The sequence below is a fragment of the Anser anser genome (genome assembly GCF_964211835.1).
Source record: "Anser anser genome assembly, chromosome: 1".
NCBI lineage: Eukaryota > Metazoa > Chordata > Aves > Anseriformes > Anatidae > Anser > Anser anser.
The window spans coordinates 120,487,532-120,511,591 of NC_139720.1; the positions used below are offsets into that span (position 1 = coordinate 120,487,532).

The 24,060-nt window shown below is 44.5% G+C and overlaps 1 long non-coding RNA gene across 8 annotated transcripts; it reads right to left on the reverse strand.

The window, feature by feature from the left end:
* Window positions 1-6,245: 6,245 nt before the first annotated feature.
* On the reverse strand, window positions 6,246-23,576 carry LOC310891830. 8 transcript variants are annotated; one of them, XR_014577741.1, is made up of 8 exons: window positions 23,330-23,576; window positions 22,268-22,390; window positions 20,231-21,193; window positions 14,629-15,689; window positions 12,845-12,957; window positions 12,219-12,305; window positions 8,630-8,694; window positions 6,246-6,622 (listed from the first exon to the last, which is right to left on the reverse strand). It is a non-coding gene; the product is annotated as an uncharacterized lncRNA (long non-coding RNA). The 8 variants fall into 8 exon arrangements; XR_014577742.1 differs by lacking the exons at window positions 6,246-6,622; window positions 8,630-8,694 and having other exon boundaries at window positions 10,526-12,305; window positions 14,629-14,744; window positions 15,574-15,689; XR_014577743.1 differs by lacking the exons at window positions 6,246-6,622; window positions 8,630-8,694 and having other exon boundaries at window positions 10,530-12,305; window positions 14,629-14,744; window positions 15,026-15,689.
* Window positions 23,577-24,060: the final 484 nt, after the last annotated feature.

The following is a 24,060-nucleotide window of genomic DNA, read 5'->3' on the forward strand; positions in this document are numbered from 1 at the left end:
CAGTGTGACTCGACAGGGAGTTCAGGCAGATTGTTTACCAGCACGTACTGCTTCCTATAAAAGACATTTCTTGAAATTACTTAAAAATGACATTTCCCCTCTGCCCTTCCCAGAAAGCTAATTGTAATATTTTACTGTTTGAAGAAGACAATTGCAAAGTCAAAAGAGCTGGGAACATTAGCGATGTCATTGTTTGAAAAAGAAGCAGCCTTGAAACATCATTTGCAAATCTATTCATTATTCTGAAATGCTAAATGCAGTAAGAGCGGGTTTAGCATCTGTCTGCTAACTAACTCCCTTATTATTACCCAGTGGAAGAAGAAAAACATAGACGAGCAGTGCATTACTTCAGGAAACCTGAATGTTGCAGATATGAAGGGTTCCCAAAACATGCAGAACCCTCCACCCCCAGCCCAGACGGGGCTCCTCAAGTCTCTGCTTTGTGCTGCGTTTGACAAATGAGGCTAGGCTGGCTTCTGATTTTTGTGGGCAAAAATGAATCCCTGATGTTGTCTCAGGGAGCTCGGCGATGTTACGCCGGGGATGAATTTGCCCACGTATGCCTCACACTAATGCAATTCTCCCCGTAACCAAAATCATTATCCGCCCGATTTCCCCTCCACCTCTCTTATCTCTCTCTTCTGTACGTACACACACACTCGCACGCACGCACGCACGCACACGCGCTCCCTTTCGCTGGCATGTCAGTCACAGCTATCTCTGCAGGAGGGCTGAACTTCATCCCTCTGTGTCTCCAGACAGGCCCACAAATCGCCGATGCGAATACACGGCGGGTCGCCGGAATCCTCCACACGGGGAAACAGGACAAAAGGGCAGCACCTCCTCTGGTGGTGGTCGGGGAGCAAACCCTCCACCGGAGATAACGTTTAATGGCGAGGTGGGGGGAGAGGCAGAGTGGGGATCTGGCAGCTCTCCAGCCTCAGATAGCCTGCGGCAGTATCAGCTGCACGCTGGTGCCACCAGGGAGTGTCAGCAGCAGCAGCAGCAGGAGCAGCGCGGGGACGCTTGTGCGAGATGGAAGGAGAGGGAAAGGGCACGCGAGGCGAAAATCCATCAATACGTAAAAAAAAAATATCGCTAAGGCTACTCTCTTTCAGTAAAATTAAATGGGCTGGAGGGGGGTTCCTGAAGAGCAGGTCTTTCTATTGCTCGCACATCTCTCTTTATGCCTCTCCCTTCTGCTATTACTGATTATTTAACTCTGTAGCTGCACTTTAACTTCAGACAGCACTCCAGGATACGGTCGGTTTGAAGGAGGCCATACAAAATGAAATTTAATATATTATTGCGTTGTATTGTTCAGCATTTTAAAGAGGTAAATTAATCACTAAACTGCTGTTCTGTGCTTTAAACTACCAGCTGTTCAGTGCTCTGAATTACAAGATTTATCCTTCAGGATTTTTTTTAATCATTTTTTTTCCACCTTTCGTATAAAGACTTTATAGGGAAATAAGAACATGCTGGGGAGCGGAGGAGGGGATTAAGAGACAAAGAATCACACTGTGCTTTGGTCTTCATCCCACATCAGATGACTTGGTGACAGCCCTTCCCCTGTGGGCTTTACAGCTTAATTACCTGGATTGTGGGCTTTCCCATTCCCACTCCTTCCAATCACCCTTAGACTTTATTAGTATTTAGACCGTCTTGCTTAGTCTGCTGAGTTTTCCCTTCACCCCGGCAGCTGTAGCGTTAAACACACACAAAAGGCCGTTGGTAAGCCCTCATCACCGCGATCCGTGCTGAAATCAAACAACACAAAGTCTGACCACAGCGGGGACCTTTTTTCATTACAGGTAGAAGCGAGGCAATAAAAAGAAATGCGAGGGGGAGGGGGGGATGTTTGCAAATGCTCTCCGAGGTGCCCACAAGTCCGCTCCCTTGAAGAAAGTGTGCGGGGCTCAAGAACAGGGAAAAGGGAGGATGGTAGAGCGGCGATTCTGTGCATCCAAATCCTCACTGTTACCTTTGGCTCTTCTGAGTTGTTTCTGTGCACTTTCCATTGAAGCCCTGCAGTGAGCCCTGGGTTAAGGTGTATGAGCCATCTGACATCTCCCCTGTCTGTGTACGTGCCTGCTGGTAGCTCACCTGCAGCGTGTGCATGAAGCATCCACATCGGGATCCGTTCAGGGATGCTGCTGGGAAGTTAAACCAGCGTGCTGAGCTCAGTTTGTTCCCAGCCCAGCCGGGTGGGGTGTCAGGGCCTGACCTCCAGCACGGTGTGTGGCAGGGCCCTCCATTCTCTACCCAGCGGAGAGCACAGACAACCCCAGAAATTTCAACTCCAACATCACTCCCAGAAATTCCTTTCCAACTCCAACGTCACTTCTTCAGCCATTCTGCCTCTACCAGTTTCTCTCTGAGTTGTTTCTGTGCTCTACTAGAGAAGGAGACCTCTGCAGGGAGCGATACGTGAGAGGGAGGAGACCAGGTCTCTGCTTTTGTACTGCCGCCAACCCTTAGCAAATGACACATCTGTGCTCCAGTTTGGCCTCTCCTCTGCAAAACTGAGTTAGCAGGGCCAGCAGGGCCAGACTATTCCTGCAGAGTGCTCTGGGATGTCTGGATGGAAAGTCCGCATCTAAGTTCTAAGTTCTCCCCCTCCAGGCAGAGAGAGGTGCTAACTGCTTGAGCCCAAGGCCTGGGTCACCATCACTGCAGTAACTCAGAGCCTCCTGAAGGCAGCACCACCTCCTCCCACCTCCATCCCTCAAAGCGTCTTGTGGCCAGCAGGCAGGGCTGTTCTCTGCCTGTAGTATCTGCCCAAGCATCCTTCCCCACACACATCCCCAGAAAACCTCACGTGCTGGCCTCTTCATGCTCGTGTATGCGTCCTGACTGTCATCTTCTCAACCTCTTCTGTGCTTACACCCAAACCTGCCGTTTTCCCCTTCCCATTGCTCTGAAAGGGCTCACAGGCTGCACTTCTGAAAGGCATTTGCCAGTGCAGCTACATCGGTGCCATTAATGCCCTTAACACATCCTAGCTGAGGACGGGCTACACACAGCCTGTCATGGGCAGCAGCATGCCCAGCAGGCAGGCACCTGACAGCACGCGTGGCTCCAGACAAAGCCAGACGAATGCTGGAGGGAATACACCTTCCTCTGAAGTAACTGTTCTCACTGCTCTCACTGTTACACACCCAGCCATTTTGAGGAAAGAAATGAGCATTTCAATGTAACACAGACCTTTATTTCACCTCTACCTGAAACCAAGAGAGAGAAGAAAGGAAAGACATTATGAGTTCTTCCATGTGCTAGATATCTACATTATACGCCATCTACTATGTTGAGTTAACATAATAAGTATAATCTATTCAGGAGGATCTTTATTTGCTTTACACTAGGTGACCACACAGCCCAGTTTTTCCTGGGAGAACCTGGATGACCCCAAGGAAAATCTTTGGCATGTTCATTTGTCTTGGGCATTCTTCAAGGCAAAAAAATCTTACCCTTTTTCAAAGCCCACTACAGAAATGGAATTAGGACCCTTAACCCCATGCTGCCTCATTCATTAAGAGATAAATGAAAATCAGGGTGGAGAGGAAGCGGAAAATATTAGTGGCCCCGGCTTCTCCAGTCCCCTGTTACGTGGGAATTTGGTGCAGCACTTGAATCTACAACATCCCTTAAAATACCCCCAAACACCTAGCCACTCACAGCCACAGATATTGCCGAGATCACAGGCCCACCTTGCTAGGCTGGAGATGAGCACACAGTAAGAGCCTGTCTTCTTCCCTCAAAATCTTGATTCAAAGAGAAGTGCACAAAACCCTAACAGACAATAAGGGGAAAAGGGGGGAATGGAGGCACTAGGATAGCAAATGATGAACCCAGCATACCTTATTCTTATCCTGCTGTCAGGAGGCTCTTAGGATTCCTACTGCCTCAAAGGGTGTGTGTGTGAGTTTGGACAAGAGAAATCACCTTTCCCCAAATGCTGGAAAGCATTTGTTAGCTGGCGTCTTGTGTGAGTCAGGGTGATAAAAGCAGCTCTTGGAGAGAGGTAAAGAAAGCAGTCTGAAGGAAGGCAGGAGGAGAGCCTTGGGCATGACTGGAAAGAGCAATTTCAGTGATTCATAAGGACAGTATGTCGTGAACTGTGTACTATAATGCAAGTCAGTAGGTTACTTGGTCACCTCAAAACCATTGCAGAAAACCTACCCTTCGTCATGGCATGCTCTGAATTTTAAACTCCCCCCTTGAAAATCATTTGAAGACTCTCCAAAATGTTCAGATGCAGAAAGCTTGGTGAACTGAATTGTGGAGATAATGCAGAAAGTCTTACGATAACTTATTAATCTTGAAAATGTCTATGTGATGAGCTTGTTATCACTATGCTTTCTAAACCTTCCATAAGGTATCAGTTCAAAAAGAGTTTGCCACACTGATAAAAAAAAAATCTTATGACATTTCAGTTTTCAAATCTTTCCTCTTCTCTGTGTTACTAGCAAGTTAGAATCAATTTCACATACAGTTCTTTGGAAATATTGTCTGCAATTATTAACTTCAATCAAAAGAAGGAAGACAGCCAAGCCTTAAAGAAAATTTATATCAACTTCCTGAGCATTTGGAAAAATCACCCAAAGACATGTATCCGAACATTCTGTGTTTCCTACTGTAATGTTACCTTGGAGAAAGCAGCTTTAAAAGAGCAGTAAAGCCTTTCATACGCTCTAACCACATGTGCAGCATAAAGTTGATTGTAGTACTAAGTCTGGACTCAACAAGGCATTACATGAAAGATCAAGGGCCCAATTCTCCATTGTTTGCTTCTGATGTAGTGAGGCACAACACTGCAAGTGTCACTACATCATTATCTATGTCCTTTATAGACGTTCTGCATAAGAATAAATCAGTCTTCCTTAAAATTTTGTGTGTGAGTGTTTTGCGTTGTGCAGCACCGGAGCTTATCATGTCATCCATAGGCTAATGTAGCAGGTTGGTGGGCTAAAAAGGTGCTATAGTGCACTGCAGCCAGGGCAGGTAGCACTTCAGGGTGCCCTTTAAAGCACAAGACCTAGCGTAATCCACAGATCACAGTTTGACTTCCCTAATCATCATGGCCAAAATTTGGAGGCCACCAATAGCCTAATTAACCAAGGGACAAAATTGTGGAGATTCTCCACATGACAGCCCAGCAGTGAAACAGTGAAACCACCAGTAGACACCAAGACACTGGAAAATTCAGTCTGGAGCACCTCCTGCTTGTTGCATATGAAGAAACTGCAGAGCCAAAATCCTGGCACCAGCTTCCCACTGGATATGTATATTTAGAAAAATATATATATGATATGTATATTTAGAAAAATATATATATGAAGAAGCAGAAAAGAAAAACAATGTAAAAAGCCTTCCAAAAGAACATTACCCATGGTGAAATCAATACAGAGGTGTGAGAAGCTGTTCAGAGAAGCAAGAAAATCACTACAATTAGCCAAAGCAAAGCTGGAGAAGAAATCTTCAGGTGAGCTGGGCTAGCAAACAAGAAAAGAATGGAGCTCACCAGTAGTCAGAGACATGCAAAAGTCACTACTTACTCTCTCCTTGGCCCGAAGAATTATCTGAAAATAAAGCACTGGGTGTCTATGGTATGTTCATGTGCTTCTTGCCTGGGTGTAGGCTGGGGTGGAAGGCTTTTGACTTAGTGTGTGGACCTGACTGCCTCAACTTTGTGACGTGTAGAACATATTGCACACACACATATGAGAGATTTACCACATCCATTCACAGACTGTTCTTCCCTACACAGATGGTGTTTATTACCTGAATTTGCTTCAGATTTTTTTTTTTTTCCTGGGGAATTATTGAATAATCAACTTATCTCTCACATAATCCCTTTCTTATTAACCAAAGCAAACCCCGACACATCTAATAGAAGACCTGCACAAAAAAATAGCATACATAACAATTGGGCAGAAGCAATTTTTTCTTTAAATCTCAGATGTATAATGGCATTTTTTTTACCTAATGCCACATCAAAATTTGATCAGATAAAGAGATGTAGAGTTGCCCTCATATTGAATTTTAGAGAATTAAGAAACCACAACTCCCCTGACCAAACAGATTTCAGAAGAAAGAAACACCACTCATCCCAGATCCCAAAATGTAACCCTGAGTACAATGCATATTCATGATAGAGGAATGAAAAGATATGGTCTTTTTGAACACACTCTGGAAAGAGGTATAGAGGAAGAGAATAATAAAACAATATGAAATCTGGATTATATTTAGTTGAAGATTTATGTGCAATTTAAAATCAAATTGGATAGCTCTGTGAATGAGATGTGCTAACACATGATAACATCATAATATGCTGCATGGGATATTTTTCTGAAGAGTTTTCTCAAGCCACGAGCAATGTGGGGGCACAAGAAAGCTCAGCACAGCTTATCCAGATCAACATCTCTCTTCAAGACGGACAATGAGATTTTTAACAAAACCATTAGTCATTTGATTGAAGGCAATTTGACCAAAATTGATTCCCCCTGATCCAAAGGAATTAATTTCAAAGACTGCAGGGTGTTTTCATGTAACATGAAAGGACTCCTTTTGTGTTGCGTGAGATTCAGACCCCACAGATCCGCTCTTCTTCAGCTTCCATCTGTGCATGGAAAATCATCAACAGTCAGTTGTCCAGATATTTAACGTTTCAGAGAAATAATTTATTACGGGTCTCTGGCACTTTTTCTATAACCACGTAGCAATAAACAAATGCCACCCATGCTACTAATTGCTGTGCTTTCAGGAAAATGTAAGAAAAAGACTGCAGAAGTAAAGAATAACATAGAGGGTAATATATATATAAAAACAAATTTATTTCTGATGGTATACTGCTTTCTTGTTTGGTTGGTTGATAACCTGGAGCGTCCCTAAGACATGGTGGACTAGAATTTCCCCCCATTTGTACTGCTCTGACTGCATTAACCTGAACTGATGACGATATGAAGAAAGAATTGAGCTCTATTTTGGGGTTTCCAGACTTCATAAAACACATCACTACAGCTGTCTGTGCCACCCCGGACCACTTTTGGACTCAGCAGAGAGCGGGGAGCAGTGGGTGACCAATGACAATGACAGCACCAATTGCCACAGAAACTACCACAGAGGGAACCAGTGCGCATATGGATCCTCGGACTCTCTTCCAACCAATATAATTTAGGACACGGCACAACTAAGCTTGCTCTCATAAGCAGACAGCCATGTTAAGATGGCACTACGAAAAGAAACTCCAGCACGCTTGGTGCTTCCAAGCCCTGTGCCAGCCTTGATAGATAGCTCTGCACTGAGCCATACATACAGACATACCAAACCAAATCTGTTTACAGGGCTACTGTGTTCTTCCCACAGGTCCTCGTTCCTCTTAGATCATTTAGTCTTTGCCACCAAATTACTATCAGCTTTGTTCATAGTGTCAAATCAAAATCAAGCCCTTTTTCTTTAAGCTGCTTGGGCTAGGCCCAGTGTCCTTGGGTATCACGTTCTGTAGGCACATTTGAGCGATCCCAAAACAGCCACTGTGTTGAGTAGAAGAGATGCCAAATCCTATACAGCAAGGAAAAGTGACCACAGGGTTATTTTTAAATCTGACCCCTTTCTGAAATTTAGGCACTGCATGCTTTCTGGGACCTGTAATTTCACCTCCTCCCCTGAAGGTAAATATCTCTGCCTTGCAGAATTTGAAGAGTGGTCACTGTTTCACTCAGGGCAAACAACCTTTTCACCTAGGACTTAGCAGAACTGGTTCTAAATGAGTATCCTCTGTATGAGGGGACACAAACTCGTATTTCCACTGTCCTATATGAGGTGTGCTACCCACCAGGCTCTGAGCTAGCCCAGATGAAAATACAAGATGCGTTAGGTCATCAGGAGAAATCAGGCCTGGTAGCTATGGCTTTTACTTAGGGGAGAGGTGCACTCTGTTTCCGATTATACATTGAACATGTCTTGGGTTAAATACATTAGCAGCTCTCACATCTGAGACCTGAACCCAGAATTCCTGTCTCTTGGGTGAGTGCCCTGGTTTCTAGTCTAACACGTCAGGCATAGGTTCGTTCCTTCATTCTGGACCAACTGACTTCACACTGCAGCAGCTTTAACAACAGGAATGCCATATGCACTTTTCTGCCCAAATTAGTTTTTAATTTGGTAGATTGGCTACTATTGGGGAAAGTGTGGATTTGAGACACTTTGGCAGGGCCTTGTGAATAAATGCTGCAAATCAGCAGGCTATTGTATACAAGGCGCCTGCCCCTGTCACCTTCTCCTGACAAGTCTTAAAAGAAAAGTAAGGTTTTTACTTCATTCTGCTTGCATCCTACATGCCAGATGTGCCATGACAGTACTTAGCACCATAGATCTCCCTGGGGAAATAAGCACTGCATGCATAGTTGCTGGGTTAAAGATGGGATTGGTATCACCCTGCACAGTTTCCTCTGGACTGAGGTATTTCTGGGCATGAGCCAGAGTACAGTTTCAGCCAGCTGAAGAATATTAAAGTTTATGACATACAAGATGAGGTGGACTCCTTCAGGTATGCAGTTTTGCACTTAGGCACCTACATTTCAGTTATGTGCCATGTTATGTCTGTAGGTCCTTTTTGGGATCATACCTTTTCGGCTTCTTTCACGTTCTGTTTTCAGAGAGGATAAAAGGTTTCAGGATCATTTCTGCAACCTGCATAGAAAATAATTGCCTTTGGAGAGTACATTCATTCTTTCCTTCTCTCCTCATTACAGAATTTAAAATTATAAAGGCAAATCTCTCTGTTATTCTTGGGGTTAAAGAAATTGGAGGAATGAAAAAAAAAAAAGCTTGATTTTTATTTGTAAAAAACAGTAACTAGCATACTAAATGTGTTCTTAAACTTTTCATTTAAGGATATAAGCAAACATTTAACTGCCTATCATTGGGGAGAAATCTCTACTAACAGTTTATTTCCCAGCTATGAAATTCCTTTTTCGGTAGCATCACTTCTAGTCACTGATGAATGCATGACCCTAGACAAGGAGATTATGCACCAGGGCACTGATGCCATTTGGGGATTTCCAGCTGAGTAGCAGGAGCTGCCATATTTTCGCAGAGACCAGGAACAAAGAACAGATCTGCTGTTATCTGTTAGAAGACGATAGCTGGTCACCAAATAATAATCTCTCAGAGCTGAACGCTCATTTCTGCTCAACTCTGAACCACTGCTACCTTATCCTTCTGGCAGTCCTTTCAGTCACCAGCACTTCAGAAAGAATCTCTGGTTCTGCACAGAAAAAATAATAGGTATCTATGCTGAGCATGAAGACACAACGAAAGACAGGGATCAACACAGGAACGGATACAACATTTTGCTGGAGTTTAACTTGAGTTTAACCTGAGCAGAAGGGATGAGTACACACACAGAACTGTGCTATGAACAGAGTGCTGTATGTCTCCTGCAAGCAGTAAGACCTGAAAGTGTCCTGATGGAGCATGAATGTGCAACGTAGTGGAATAGCACAGACATCACCTCTGTCCTATCTCAGGAGCAGGGACAGTTTTAGAGAAGACACCTTTTGCCCTTTCTCTCTAGGAATAAGTATACTAGATATATTGCTAAACTGGATAAGCAGAAAGGAAAGGGGAGAAAAAGCACGACTCTACCACTGTCACAGTAGTAGTGGTTTGTAAATGAAGATGCACATTTGGGAATTTCAGCAGTTTTCCAGTCAGATGGTGAAGTTCTGGGGTGCTGTATTAAAGACAGCAGTGTTCAAGTCTTCGTAAGCGAATGCTCAATATTTTCCAAGAAGACTTTAACCTCAGCTAGAGCAGAGCAAAAGTAGGCTGCAATTTCAGCTGCAAACATCTCTCCAGATTCTGCATCCTCTCTGTTTCCTTATAAATAATTTGCAAAGCAAAAGTGAGAACCTTTGGTCCCTGATGTGGTTGCTGTGTCTCTAAGACCTCACTCTCACTATCAAGGGAAATTCTCTTTGTAAGGAATTGGAAAAAGGGACAAGGCACTCTGGGATTTCTGGAGGAGAAGTAATTCAGGTTGTGCAAACCCAACCAAAGGGAGCCCTTCGCAAGCTTTGAGGCCCATCTAGCCCTCATTCGCGATTCAGAAACAGATGAAAGTGATGTGGACAGACAGATGAGGCAGGTAGCATGAGCTTGTATGGCCCTGGAAAATACAAAACTTCGGTACAGAGAAATGTGAAGTATTTTAGAGAATCTGAAATCCCTTCTGAAGTTTGCTAGAACCACTGGGCCCTCATTGAATGCAAACAAGAAATATGATGTGCAGTATTGACTCATATCTGAAAAGATTAATTTAGTATTGCAGCTGTTTCAGAAAAGTGATACAGAAGATGGGAAGAAGCTCAGATATTAAACTGAGAAAAGACACCTATTTTATTTTAAACTAGGATTGGGAAGGATCTGAGATCTAAACAGTTCAGTTTGCCTTGCAGTAACCTATCAGTTTAGGACCCAACCTCATATTCTGGAGGGTGTTGTGCCCACCTTAGGATGATTCATCTTTTTCCACACAGAAAGTGGTACACTGCAGCTCTGCAATTTCAGTTATGTAAAACTAGTACCAGCTCAGATGGATTTTTCTGCTACTTATGACAATATTGCAGTGGAGTGTATATTCAAATTCAAAGGAGAAGGAAATGGAAGAAGAAGGATGTGGTGAGTAAAGTCTACAGTAGTGCTTTGATCCCTTATGGAAAAGCCCTATGGACTATTACAGAAAAGAAATGCCAACAAACAGAATTCTAACAACATTCCTCTGAGATTTAGAAAAACACATTCCTGCCCTTTAGAATCTTACTGAACAGGACAAACTGGAGAAAATCACATTAGCCTTGACATAGCAACAGCTTTTCATCTGAGGTACTTTATTCGCGTAGTAGTTCAGCATCTCACACTTGTAATTACTTAAACTTCATGTCTGTTAGGCATAGAGATCCTCTTGCCCCCTTTTACAGATGAAAGAAGCGAAAGTTAGTGTAGGATCTTGGCTTAGGAATAGGATAGGTCTGCCTGAATCAGCAGTGGCAGAGTATCTGTACTTTCTGTTTCCACTCTCAGGGTTGTAAATTACATACAATAGAAAAATTACATTATGATATCTGTCCAGGTATTCTAGAAGTGAAAATAGTGGCCTTTCTAATTTTGAGTTTTCAGTTCATTTGATGGAAGTTTCCTGAACTTCTTCTATAGGGTGTTAGACTGAGACCCCATTTGATACTCCTCAGATAGAGTTGCTATTGACAGCTAACCCACCCAAGAAGGACATACTCCAGCAGTAACAGATTCAGTATGCATTTAATCTCACAGCTCCAGAGATGGGCTACAGGGAAAACAAGCAAAAAAAAAAAACAAAAACCAACAAACAACAACACAGAAAACCTTTATAGTCTTCTGCTCTCATATGTCTTCAACTCTTATTAGCTATGAGCTCTACCATAGCAAAGAAGAGATGCTACACGAAATCCTGTTGCACAGTACAATGTAGAAAAAGTCAAATTAGCTATAGTTAGAGGAATATCCTTCCCCTCTGAGGAAGAAATTGAGCATCTCCCCAGGGCCATTCTCCCTCCTAGAATACATGGCAGCTATTATCTCCTCCACTTCACTCTTGAATGTCTTGGGGCCACTTCTCCCTTCAGAAAATGTACTCTCCTCAGCACTGGTGAGGCCACACCTGGAGTACTGCTTCCAGTTCTGCCCCTCACCCGGTGCATGGACATACTGAGGGAGTCCAGTGTAGGGTCATGAAGCTGATGAAGGGACTGGAGCATTTCTCCTGTGAGGAGAGGCTGAGAGCTGGGGCTGTTCAGCCCACAGAAGAGTAGGCTCAGGGGGATCTCATCAATGTCCACAAATAACTGAAGGGAGGGTGCAGTGAAGATGGACCAAGGCCCTGCCCAGCACCAGGACCAGAGGCAGTGGGCACAAAGTGGAGCCCAGGAGGCTCCCTCTGAGCACCAGGCAGCCCTTCTGTGCTGTGTGGATGAGAAGCCCTGGCACAGGCTGCCCAGAGAGCTGTGGGGGCTCCTCCTTGGGGATCTCCAAAAGCCGCCTGGGCACGGCCCTGGGCAGCCTGCTCTGGGTGGCCCTGCTCGGGCAGGGCTTGGAACGGGTGGCCTCTTGAGCTCCCTGCCAGCCTCAGCCATCCTGTGATGCTGTAATTCCATGAAAGTTGTAGCTGTGCTCACCTTCTTGGTATTTGTTATTTGGGAGGCTTCAGAAGAGTAAAACATGTATCCAAAGCAACAGGTTTTGCTGATGATATTCTTCTTGTTCTGTAAGAAATTTCCAGTGGCAGTGAATTAGGCGGATATGTATCTAGCATAATGTCTAAAGGTACATAAGACTGCTGAAAATTTGGTACTATAGAAAGCTACAAAACAATGCAGCCCTACTGGTTAGGCTTATGACCTAAGAGGACCATCACACCCTCTTTCCCCATTACTACCCCAATCACTACTAAGAAAAGGCTATCTCCTTTGGTTCCATTGCAGCCCCAGCTATAATTCTGATGCACAGGTGCATGCGCCACCACATGTCTCTCATCTAGCCAAAATCTCCCTGCTAGCTAGCAAAAAACAAATCCTATTGCACATACCTATGATGTAACTAAAATATTCTTAGTCAGGATGCCAAAGGCATATAAACATTGGCAGCACTGCCGCTTTTGAAATCCACAGTGGCAAAAGGATTGCTGGTAGTTTACAAAACACAGCAGCTGACACACTCCTCTTGGTTGTCTGCCAGCTTGCTGTCCTGAGATCCCCTCTCACAGTCTTTTTTGACTTTGACACAATCAGACTGTGGTACCGACCTGTCCCCTGGCTGTCCTCAGGTCCCCTGCTTCTCCAGATAATCAGAGTGTGTCAGCGAGGGCAGGTGTGAGGCTGCGGGTGGGATGTGAGGTAAGTCACACGAACCCTGAATCTTAAAGGAGGATGACAAAGACATAGGAGACAAGTCTGATTATATGGCCCAGAAATGGTCAAGTAGGAAAGAGGTTTGGTGGGTACCATAGAAAAAGGTTTGTAGCCTTTCAGGCTTACCCAGTTATCTAAACATGATCTTAATTAAAACATGGAGGCCAAATCCTTCCCTGGGACAAGTATCCGTGAGGAACTCCTAGCAGCTCAGTAAGGGCAGAGTTATCTTGACTCCAAGATAATTAAAAAAACAACTTTTATAGCATCTGACTAATAGGATTGCAGCCTTCCAGCAAGCCTGAAGGAACTGTGGGCTTATCAGGAATGCCAGCTCTTATGTCATCATTAACTAATGACCAACTGTTCATGCCCACCCAGAGATTAAAGCAAAAATTTGCACATGTACTCTCTGCTTATTCTTATGTTTCCCTAATAGACTTACAACACAGAAATGTGCAGTAGGGCCTGATCCCACACTCATGGTAAATTCATATGAATGTCAGTGTGATTTGAGGACATATAAAGAACATAAGCTTGGGAAACTGGTGTGTGAGAATTTCATGTTTTAATTTCGAAAAAGGTGCATGTGTTATAAGTGCAGGTGGTCCTGAAGGCTCTTAGAAATACCAAAACACTCAATCATCGATCCCATGGCAATCACGTTGCTAGTTGATTGTATTTGTGCATGTGTTTAACCTTTTAATACAGAGCTTTCTACATAATTTTTTAGCTTGTTCATTTACCATATATGCTTAATGATGGATTGTGACGCATTAAAATCTCTGAACAGATAACCAAATGTAGTTCATTTTTGTGAAAACATATATTGCAAATATTTTGTTAATAGCCATGCAGTCATGCTTGCAAAAACATGTGGCTAAAAGTATATATCATCTCCAAGACTGTGTGAAGGGCAGGTTTAAATCCCTACTGCTCAGCTTCTGAGCAGGAAGCAGGCAAAGTTTTCGCAACCATTTATAAATCTGGACCCAAGCTTGAAAACTTTTACAGAGCAATAACCAAAAGCTGAGAGTATCACAACCTAGAACTACACATGCGTATGTGTGAATTCTGTTACGGTACAGTGCTCTGGGTACCTTGTTTGCCTGTGCAGAGGTATAGAGCTGTGCAATCAAAAGATTAGAGTGCTGCTGCCTCCCTTAGTTATCCTTGCAGCTGAGAGGTCTTTTCAGGTAAGGCATGGCCAGAAATACAGGCTTCACGTAGCCAGAAGAACAAGGTAAGGTTTGGTCAATTGTCTCTGACCTCAGAAGAAGTGTACTTAAGTTGTTGAATTGCCCTTTGCTCTCAGATACTCTGGTTAAATTAGAAAATGTGGTTCAACTATGTGAGTTTAGTTACAGGGGTAACAAATTAGACAGTTTGCAGTACATGTGTTTTAAATGGGATCGCTTGGAAAAAAAACTGCTGATCTATTTAAGAGGGAATTTCTAAGGTAATTTCCTCCTGTGGGGAGATTTGAACAGTTTGTCTTCCTCTCACTTGCCAAGTACTGCTCTCTAGCTACTTCCCCCTTTGGACTCTCCTAAATTCACTGGATGGCATAATTTTTCCACAAACAAATCAGAAAAGAAACTCTCTTGGACTTAGTCATTTCTGAATCTGTCCTGCACTTTGTCACTGGTAAAAGTACTGAACATGAAACCATTCTCACCTATTTATTGCCAGACAAAACCAGTCTGCAGTATGTCTATCTCGCAAGTTGTCAGACCTTCAGGGTAGGAATGGTTTTTATTTGCATTATCCAGTACTGCACTCCTTGACAGGACACTGAGCAAAAAAATTAAACAGCATTAGCATCTCCAAAGGGGCAGTCATTTGTTACATCTAGAGAGAGGACATTTATTTTCTATGCTGCTTTTGAGTATTGCTTCCATTTAAAGAGTGGGAGGCCAGGCTCTTGGCTGGAATTAAGTCCGATGACATCCTGTAGACCTGCACCAGCTGAAGGTGCATCTGCTGGTAAGGCATTGGGGGGTCTCTAGTCTCCATTTTCCCCCTTAAATTTCAAGAAAGAAGATAAAGAATGGTTTCACCAAGTGATACCTAACTGGAGCATGGCATGCAGGCCAGGTGCATGGTATCTGTCCCACCTCTGCTGGCTTCTTCTGCAGGTCCGCCCCAGTGCCTTACAGCACTCTCCAGGAATTGGGAGCACCAGCAAATGCAGACCAGAGACACCCGAGGCAGGGCTGGAGAAAGTCTGCCTTGCCTGGGGAAAGAGGTGACAGCCCCAGGGCAGGGAGGAGTGGGACGGAGAACTGGTCCAACCCGCTGCAGTTAGGGCTTCCAGCTTCACCGCTGGTTCCCAGCTGGTGAGAGTGACAGGGGCAGAGGCTTTCTCCACAGGATTTTAGGAAACCTTTGGTGGAGAAGTACCTCCCCGCTCTTTAATCTCTTAATGAGAGATAAGACTTGGGATGGGCCACAACATTCAGAGAATTAGGGGAGAGTTTTTCTCGTCGCACAAATTGTCCGGTGGGATTTCAGAAGACATGCTGAGAAAGAAAAACATTCTTGTTCATCACATTCCCTTAAGCGGTTCCACATCTTCAGAGAGAGGTGCAGGCTGTTTTCCTGCCGTGAAACCCGATCACACCTTATTGAAGTTGTGGACAAGGTTCGAGGGTGGCTGAGTACACTTGTGTTCTGGTGGAGTCGGTGTGAGGGCCAGGGCTTGCTTATTGCCTTGATGTAGCAACAGGAGGAAACAGGCTGAGAGAAAAGAAAAAAAGAAAGAAAAAAAAAAAAAGGAAAAAAAAAAAAGGTTTGTTTTAAGTGGTACAGTTGAGAGCAAAAAATTGAGCCTTGTGTTTATCAGTCTGTTCCCCTAACTGCTGGCTCCCTGCAACTCCTGCAGGCCCTGGAAGAAGTGTGTGTGAGGGGTGGGAGGGGAGAGGAGGAAGCCGAGGTCTGGCCGGGGTGCAGTCCTGCTGGAGGAGGTGCTCTGCAGCGATGACTGTGACATAAAACTTGTGGTGCAAGGGGTGAGAGCAGTCATATCAGGTGAATGCACGTAGGACCAGGCTGGTTCGAACTTCGGCCTGAATCTTCTGTTTGCTCAGTTTACGCTAGGGTAATAACAATAACGCCAGAGAAGTCCTTGATAAACACTGGTGTCACCCTAAGGAGAGGGGGTCAGTCTCCTTGTCCCTCAGCCTCTCTTCCTGCTTGCCATCACGCCTGCCCTTTCAGCCTGCAGATGACACTCACTGCAAGCACTTGGGTGCAAGCACTCAGACAATTTCACTTCCCTTATGACTAAGTCAGCAGGTAACACACAGGGCTCCCCATGTCACAGGCTCGTTTGCTTCAGAAAACCCCAGGAACTAAACCTCCAGAGCTCAGTTCTGCTCTTACCAAAGTAAATTCAAGGCATTGCAGCGAATTCAGAGGAGATAATTCAAAGAGAAATGGGGCAGCTGACAGTGGCTTGGCCAGGTGAACGTAAACAAAAGAATATCTGGCTTCTTTTAGGCTTAACTGAAATAAATTTGCTTTTCTAAGCTTGGCTCCTGTTCCCTGTCACCTCATGAAAAGGCATCTTTCTGTATGGGGAACACTGACAGATTAGCACATTTATTTGGTGGCAGTGCTAGTTTAGCAGGCTGAATCTCTCCCCTGTTCCCTCCCTGTTGTGTTGGGACAAATGCTTGCTCGGCTGTGTAGGCGGTGGCTTGGGGAGCTGATGGACTGGACTGAAGTGGGGCTGGTCTGGCTGAAAAATAACTCAGCTTCCCCCCAGCCTCCCAAGGTCACTCTTTGAGGGGTTCATTTCTCCGGGCTGGATTATTGAGCAACTGCTGCAGGGAGAGTGCAAAGGAGGGGACAGGAAACCCCGAGGGTCTTCAGCTGTACCAAACCACAGCTTAACAAAGCCTGGCAAGTGAGGTGCCTACATGAAACCCCATGTAGGCACCCCCATTCCTGGCTCTGCCACATCAAAATAAATGTGCCAACTTCCATTGGCCAGTGGTGGTGGCTGCAGGGCCCCTTCTGGGAGTTCTTTTTAAACCTGAGCTAATTCAGAGTTAAAGGAACTTGTAGGCAGGGGTAATATCCCTGTCTTGCATGTTCACCTCGAGCACTTTATCAAAATTAGCATTTCCAGGAGGAATGACCTCTGCTGCCTGGCTTCAAAGGTACAGCAGCGGTGCACCGAGTTTATCTCCAGAAAGAGTCAATCAGACAGCAGAGATTAACAAGAATTAAACAGTTCCTTTAAGGTGGAGGTTTCCTCACACAAGGTCCTTTCTTTTTCCTGTAAGTTATACATGCGGATCAGCACGTGGGCTCCTGACAGCATCTCTCCGTGCTGAAAATGCAACCTCAGGAAAGCTGAGGAAGGCCAGTAGGCAACCACAAAGAAAGCAAATATTTTTACCCAGACCACAGACTAGACCGTCACTTGTGCACCGGGCACGCCACGCTCACTGCTTGTGTAAGCCCCTACTGGGCCATTCGGCTGCAGCTGGAGGACTGGCAAGGCTCACTTTGCCTTCACTACAGGCTGTGAACGTGGTGTGATCAGCAGTGGCTCTGTGCAGCTGCCCCACATCGTGTGGGAGCACGGGCCTTCCCAAACATGCCTGCCTCACCGCTGCTGCCTGCTCACACCGGCCCTGCCGTGATATCTGTCCACAGGCCAACAAAACTCAATTTAAAATGCCACCCCCCCAGCCTCGAGCACGTCTGTAAGGAGGTGTGTGTGTAAATGGGGAGTAAATAGGGAGGGAAGCAGCGAGGTGCTGAGGGTGGAGCAGTGAGGCTACACGCGGTGCTGCGCAGGCTTCCCGCAGCAGAGAACGGCACTGCGTTCCTGCGGGGATTTCGTTTGGCCCGTGTGACATCCCTGCCTAGGCAGCTTTTTCTTACAAGTCAGGATTATCACTGATCCCCACTGTCGGCTGGGATAAGAGAGCCCCGAGGCTACGGGAGAGAAGGCAGCTCTCCATCTCCTGTGTATCACCCTCATCCCTGGTAAAGGGCACGGACAAATTAGTCAACCTTAAGGGTTATTCTAATTTATAGCAGCAAAGAATGGGCCTCTGGGAGCCATTATACTAGGCAAGGGTAATTGGAGAGCTAACACCCTTTAGCTAGATGTCCTTCTCTGAATGCTTTTTTATGTGGGAAGTGCCAGGAAGAAGCCAAATGGCACCACTTTGGATAAATTCCCTGTCAGGCACATCCTCTGCCCCTCATCCACGGCAGCATTACCATCTCTTGTGTTAAAAGGCACCGGCATTGCTCCATGCCTGCATAGTACGGGTCTGTTCTAAGATAACTTATGCCTCTCCCCTGTTACACAAAGCGCTTTCTTGTGGAGAATGAGGGCTTCAGTTCAATCGGCGCGCAACCTGCCCTGCTCCAGCATTTCCCACGGCTGCTCCTGTACCCAGAGCTTACATCTGCTGCCTCTCACCTTTGATCTCAAGCACCTCTCCTCCTGTTTTGCAATGGGCTCAGCCACACCGAAGATCAACTGACCGGGGCATATCACCCATCTACCCTCTCTATTCCCAGGATGAATTTGCAGGAAAAGTGTGCAGAGGGGATTATATAACACATAAGGAGGCTTTTCCAAGACATCAAGGTGGACGCTGATCGCTGTTTGAGTGGTAGATACTCGCTAGCTTAGCCACACCTGTGCATCAGGTGCAATTGCAACAGTTAGCAGTTTTGCCTCTCCCGTAAGCCTGATAGTTGAGTCAGTATGTGCCAGTAACAATTTCTATTTTTTTAAGTAGAGGTAGCTCAAAAGCCAGCCAATTGAGTGTCTAATGCTCAGAGTTGTGCAACACAATGCAGTACAGCATAGAGTATGACACGAAATCAGCTAACCTGGATCATCTTACAACTACAGACATTTCCATGTGTCTGTTTTAAGAACCACAAAGACCACATTATGCTACAATTATAGTTGCTTAAATCTAAAGTAAATTTCACCAGAACTGATTTCCACTGATACCAGTCCAAAGGAGATAAGAATTAGGCTCTTATTCCAGCTTTACACCAGAAGAACTCAGAGCAGAATGTACAGTTTTCTCCTAGTAATATCTAATGATCAAATCAAGCAAAAATGAAATTTGACAAGCAGCTGGTTTGATAAAATTTCTAGGTACAGAATCTAATTATCTGCCTCTTGCAATTTACATAGTAGTTCAGACCCACGCTAAGTGACTTTAAGTCTCTACTCTTCTAAGCCAAGTATGTCTCATGCCCAAAATAGAAAAAGTAGAAATGGTTGTACAATACATGAGGCAGTACAGAATCAGCTTCAGTGCAACTACATTGTCTCCTTCCTTGTGAAAATTTACATCCATGAAAGTTCTCATGTTGCAATCATGGTGATGTATTTTTCTGTGTAAAAAAAAAAAAAAAAAAAAAAGGTCTTCATAATTATTCTGAGAAAAATGGTGAGCTATTAAAAAAGAGTACTTTGGAAAGCCGTTTAAACATTGTTTGTATTTGTGTATAAGGCCATATCTTCAGCTATCATAAACTGATCATAACTCAAAGAATATTTGGGAATTCTACAGAAAGCATGGCAGGAAACAGAACTGATGACCCACATCTTTGTCTACTTTAACATATTTATCATGCTACTAAACTAAATAAAAATCTGACTTCTAATATTTATGATAAGAAATGTGAAGGGAGATCTAAGAAAACATGAGCTTATGCCACTCCAAAATTCTGGCAGAGCTGAAGGAAATGGGTGTGATTTCTGGGATCAGTGGAGCTCTGTGGTCTCATTTCTATAAAGCGTGTGCAAGAAGAAGCAAAAGTAAGAGTGCAGTGGCCACTTCAGGCCAATGGATGGGTGCTTAAAAGCACAAAGGACCAAGCAGCTGGCTCAGACACAGTAGCCAAGTGTACACCTGGCAGGGAGAATTCAGTAGACGTGCTTACTAGAGAAGTTTGTAATCAATGTTTCCTGTGTAGACTGGACAGCTAACTCGTGAGGAAGAGAAAAGGCGAAGCACTGAAAAGATTTGCACCAGGCAGCAGGTACACTTCACATCAAGCTGCTTTCTCCACAGCACCACGTTTAGTAACACTGCAACTATCCTAATTTATCCAACAGTCTCATTACAAGCAAAATTATTAACTGAAGGTACACAGAGCTGTTGCAAGACAAGATGGAGCAAGACGTACAGGACATTAGCTAGTTTGAGGCTGACCCTGCACACCTTCAGTAACTCCAAGGGAGCTCGTTCCACTTCAGCCTTGGAGAGATACCTTGCACTTACCAGAGAGCTGAAGTTCAAATGCTAGGACTAAACACGATCTAGATGACATGCTGCAGATTTACGTATAACATTCTCGTGGAGATAAGCCTTTGAGAGCCTGAAATACAAACCCAGCTTTTTTCCTTATTACTTCTGGGAAGTTTTTTTTTTTTTTTTTCGCTTTTAATCAATGAGGTCAACACTGATTTTCATAATCTGATAAAAGTATTATGGTAAATATTACAAATCACTTACATCACATGTACCTAAAATAGAGCTAAATTAGCAGATTAAAAAATAAACAAGGAAAGTAATTAATTGAAGCTGGGAAAGTACAATAATCATATGATCTTTAATTTATGGAAGGTATTTCAGACTGAAATCCCCACACCCAGCCATACCTCTCCTACATTTCTCTTAATATTTAAGCTACCTGCTTGTTGATCAACAACATTCGTTCCTTAGGTTACTGCAAGAAGAAAAAGCAAGTGACAGGAACTTGGAGATTCAATGTTAACCACAAAAATGACATAGTGCACACACCAAATAGAATGGTTGAAGCCTGGCCCCTACAGAGCTGTGCAATGAGAGCAAGTTGAATTACTTTGCCATGAAAATTCAATTTTCATTGACTTCTACCAAGTACCACCCAGAGTCATGGAGCACAATGTCTACTTGATAGCCACTCCCTCATACTAAGGAAAAGAAAGGGAATGCAGGGAGACTAGTGCTGACTGTGGTGTTCAAAGAGACAGTAGAGAGAGCACATCCTTCTCTATGTTTTTCTGGAATCAAAATGCAATGGTTATTCTTTCCCCAGCATCACCTTTGTGATGATGGGAAGTGTGAAGAGGTGCCAAAGTGTTATTCATCCACTCACGGAATATTCACACAATGATGAGCTCTTCAGTGGAGAGTAAAGGCAGCATCAGGGTCCCCTTTCCACTTGGGATACAGCAGCTCCTCTTCCTACTACAGACACCACTTTAAGTTTGTTAAGAAAAAAAAAAAATCAGTTTAGAAACCCAGTTTCCCCAGGAAACAGCTTGAGATTATTTTATCACACATCTTCTGGAACGTTGTTACTCCAGACTATGAGGAATTGCAATCAGAGCAAAAAAAACCCACTTGAATGGTGGGTTCACTGTCCATGACACAACCATTTTACATAACTTTGAATTTAAAAGCACAGTTTGAATTTTTTTTTATTTATTTTTTAATACACACAAACAGGCTTCACCTTAGAGTTAAGTAGGGGTGACTTCCAAAACAGTGCTTGATTGCATCTAATTTCTATTACTAATAAGGGAAACTATGAGTTGACAGGAACACGCATTTCCCCAGCCACGTGGCAAGAACAGCATTCACTTGCTGGCCTGTGTTCGGAAGTACTGTAAAGAAAAATTCTGTAACAAATAAATATATATATATATATACTCTCCTGACAGTTAGATGAAATACCAAACAGAACAGAAAACAAAACAAAGCTGACACTCTGCCACCTCTTTCTGAAGTTTTCTCTTGCTTCTGCAACAGACAGCTACACCACTGAAGGCAGGCACTAGCACATGCACTTGCCTGCTGCTGAGCCTGGATTTAAACCACAAACTGTAATTTAAATGCTCTGACTGGTTCTGGTGAATCTGATTCTTCCCATAACAGAAGTCTTCCAGGTACCCCATCTGGTTGTGGAGCACAACCTGAGCGGCTCACGGTTGGAAGCAGGACCTAAGAAGGTTGGTGGAGGCAATTACACTGCTTAGGTTAGGGCTATATTGAGGGAAAACGTACAGAGCAGGGTTAGTGCCTCTTATAAAGTAGACCAGATGCGATAGAGGAGTTGCCGAAGTGTGCTCTCCTCTTTCCCAGCTCTGGAAGCTGAGACTGAATATATTACAAAGTCTTCTGGATTGTTTTGAATAATCTGTTAATAAGTTTGTGCTGGGGACAGAGACATGGTCACAAACTGTCACGCTGGCCATCTGGTCCTGCTGTAAGCTGCCCATCAGCTCGTACAGCCCATGCTCACTGTCATGGAGCATGTGAGCCCATGCTTACCTGTTGGGAGCCCTGGGACGTCCAGTCTGCAACAAGGGAGGCTGAAACTTCAAGCTGTGTCCCTTAGTCCTGCCTTGCATGTTCTGACAAGACTCTGGATATCCCAGTCAGGCAACCCCTTGTCTAAATGTTGGCAGAAACAGAACCATGAGTGTGACACGCAGATCAGCAACAGAAAAATAAAACATCAAATAAAGGCTGGGGGAGGTTTTGTTGGAATTTATCTAATAAAAGCAGAAGTTGCTTATCAGAAGGAATAAAATATCTTGTGAATAAAAAGGAACTCATTTCAGCTGTCTCTTTAAACTTTTCTGCGCACCTCTTCTTCTGTAAAAATCTTGAAATACGCCTGCCTCCATTTACAATGCGCCAGTGTTGCAGTTTACACCCAGTCCTCTGAGGCACGTGGATGTTTCTGCGTATTGCCAGGCAACTAGAGCTCTCAGTGACATAAAAGAAATTGGAGATCTTCTGCAGAAGATAATTAGTATCTAGACAGATACTCTGAGAACCCGATTCAAAGAGAGATGTGTGACTCCTCTGCTTACACACCTGTATCCTTGGAAGAGTGATGCATAAGTGCTTGCTAACTTTTCTGGAGAGAGCATTAACATTTTTTTTTTTTTCTGATCAGGCCCTTTCTGACACAAACTGCAAGTCAAACAGAGACTTTCAAGAGTGAAAGCAAAGCATCCATGCAAAGCTCTGTCTTTAGCCTGAAACACGAATGAGTGCATGTCCTGATGAAAGGCTAAGCACTGAGCAGAGCTAGTGAGATCAGAGGATTTCCTCGCAACACAGTCTCAGCCAGCTTTTATATTTCGTTTCATTTTGCACTGCAATAAAAGCATCCACTGAGCAGCAACCAGCAACCTGCTTCAGTGGCAGGCACCAGCCCACCCTTCCACCAGCCAACGGGGGAACTTGTGAGGCAGCCAGGAACCTGCCCAGCTTGCATGTTAGTTCGGTCCCCATATCCTTGGGAGGGTAGAAGGTGAAATCCAGCAGCATGGCCACTCCCCAGACAGACAGCTACAGATGCCAAGCAGTCATTTTACTCACCCACATGGAAGTGATTCGAGTCACCACCTTCCCAGGCAAGCCAGACAGGAGGCCTGCCAAAATCTGAGTTTCTGATGAGGCAGGGATGTCCCAGATAGACAGTTTCATCATCGGAACAGCATTTGCCAGAAGAAAAGGGTTTCCCTAATAGTGAGATGAGGAGAAAGCATAGCAGCAGATGATTAAAGGAGGACAGAAGGGTGCGTTGCCTCAGAAGGCATCCTCTTCCTGGTTGTAGCTAGGTCGAGATCCTACCCATAGGAAGTTTTTGTACACCAAATACGAGCACTTTTCCTCATGCAAGCAAGCCAGGACAGGACTGGCATGAGTGGGATGGAGGTTTTTGGGACCACACCTAGCTCACAGAAACTTGAGTTGGAGCCAGCTGTGGTACGCGCCAATAAAAGCTGCAATCAGTGGCAGCTTTCGTCCTAAAGGTGTCCGGGCTGAATTTCCTTCCAAAGTAATGGAAGATAAGCCAGCAAAAAGGCATGTAAGTGGGTTTATTTTTTACAAGAGACTTTAGAGCACAGGCCTGTCTCTTCCTGTGGTGGCTGGGATGCTAGGCAGCCCAGCACAGGGACGAAGTCCATGGCACACATAGGTGTAACAAACTGCAGTTCAGGTGATAGGGAGGCTGGATGACCAAACATCCCTTCCCTGCCAAAGAGCTCTGTTTGGAAGAAGGGGTGAGGAGGAGGGTGCACACCCTGCATTTAGAGCCACCGTCT